We start from the raw sequence: 2,289 nt of genomic DNA, 5'->3' as shown, positions 1-2,289 counted from the left end.
ATTTTTAAGAACATATACACTATATACACACGAGTTAATTTGGGGTGTTGTTCAAATACTGATAATGTTCAAGTCTATTGAAGATTGTATCTACAACGATGTAATACCCCGATATTTCCACACTGATAAAAGGAATAATGAAATTTAAAATTAAATAATCAAACTTTTCATTTCATGGATTCGTGAATTCCGAGGACGGAATTCCTTTTGTTAGGGGGGAAGAATGTAATACCCCGATATTTTAAAGGATTTATTAATTAAAATTAATTACTTTTATTTTATTTTTAAATGATTTATTTGATTTAATTTGAATTAATTGTGTTTATTTATTTTTTTGATTTGTTTTATTGAGTGCTTAGATTAATTGTTTAATTTATTTATATTTTGTGAATTATTGGTATGCTGATTGATTGTTTGTGTACTTAATTATTGTTGAATTGTTGGCGTGTTGATATGATGTGACTTAGTTGAACATTCTTGTTTATTTCTATGCTTCATGTAATTAGTTATTTTAATTTAAGTATTTATTTAATTATTTTATTTATTTAAATTAATTTGTAACGACCCGGTCATTTGCCTTCCTTTTTTTTTTTCCTGAAATTTTACGAATGAAATTTTTTCGTTAAATTTTATTTTCTGAGCTCTGCTTCGTGTCGCTTAGTGTCATCTCGAGTGCTTGGAATTGGTTACTGAGACTCTTTTCCATGAATTGACAACTTCCTTTAAGGACCGAGTCATTTTCACATTTTTCGTTTTTCGACACTATGCGCTATTTCGTCCTTTTCCCAATTCTGTCTTATCTCTGTTTGTCAGTTTTTGGCACAACCTCACTTCTCATGCTCGGAGTTGGTTTTTGACTTCACGTGCCTTCATCTTGAGTGGTTTCCTCGAAATACGTATATTTACTTTTGCAAGAAAGTATTCTGGTTGCTCCCGGTGCCCACAGGGGCATGGATGCATAATTCTTTAGAATCTTTTTCATTTCTTGGGATGTTTTTCGTAAATATCTTTTGAAGATATTTTATTTCAGGGGTATCTAAGAAAATATCTTTTGGAAGATATTTTCATTCTGGGGCGGTTCGCAGTTAACCCTTTTTGTAGGGGCCATTGTGCAATTAACGAAAGTTATTGCAAAATGCCTCGTCTGGAGCCTAGATCCTCGTACGGGATTCATTTTCACATTTCGTCAAGTCTTGGACTCTTGGAATTTCCTTCTGGTCATATTTCCCCAGTTTCAGAGTTTCTAGACCTGGTTGCTGCCGAACTTGTTCGGGGCATAACGTTCTGCTCGGGACTCAGTTTTTGACGTCGTTTCTTTCATTGTACATATTTTCTTATTTTAAATCTTTTTTGTTCATGGAGTTTTTCCGTTTGAGCGCGTTTGCTCAAAATCCAATTTTCCGGACCCGGCGGGGCCCTTTCGGGGCAGTTTTTGAGACTTACTATAAATAGAACACTTAAAGAAGAAAAATCAGATTTTGATCATCTTCCCCACCTCTCCTGGCCGGATCTCCTAGCAGCCATGGCTGCCACTTTCTCTCTCCTCCTTTGGTCCACTTTTCCTTGGAAGAAATCCTTTGGCCTTAGCATTTATTGCTTCCCTCGACGTGCTCTACCTTTTACCCTTATTAGAATCTATTTCCGACGATTTTTTGAGTTCGGGTTTAGAGTCAAGTTGAGATTTTCATGGGGCTTCTTGCGGATTCTTGTTCACGGTGTTGTCCCGGACAAAACCTCTCGGTATCGTTAAATTCAGAGCACTTTTATTTTGGTGGATCTTTAAGATTTCATCTCAAATTGAGGTAGGGGATGTTCTAGGTTTAAATTCTTGTTATATAGCATGCTTGTGATGCATATACAACTTGTTGGCATGATTAAATATAAAACCTAGAGATTTTATTATTTATTTTTCTGTTACGGGATCTGATTTTTCCGGTTGCTCATGGCTTGGTTTGAACATGTAGCATAATTTTATATTGCCCCTTGATATGCTCATTGTCGTGTATTAAAATTGGAACATTTGAATAAGTATTAAAGATTTTATTTAATATTTATCTTAGGTGAAAGATTAATTCACATGGCCTTACCTAGCTTGAAATTAATATGTGTTAGCATATTATATTAGGCCTTAGCATGCTCTTCAACATAGCTGAATTTGAAAGTAATTGGAGGTGTTTTGAAAATTAGTAATTATTAATTAATTTGATTAATTAATTTGCCCCGAGTGCACTATTCACTCTATTTAAATTCCGACTTGATATTCTTGACTTACATGCCATATAGCTTCAC

This window comes from Cornus florida, unplaced genomic scaffold, assembly GCF_030987335.1.
Source record: "Cornus florida cultivar Cherokee Brave unplaced genomic scaffold, ASM3098733v1 CherokeeBrave_3.0.0_Hap2_Chr01, whole genome shotgun sequence".
NCBI classification, from domain to species: domain Eukaryota; kingdom Viridiplantae; phylum Streptophyta; class Magnoliopsida; order Cornales; family Cornaceae; genus Cornus; species Cornus florida.
Note: the sequence above shows the minus strand (reverse complement) of the source record.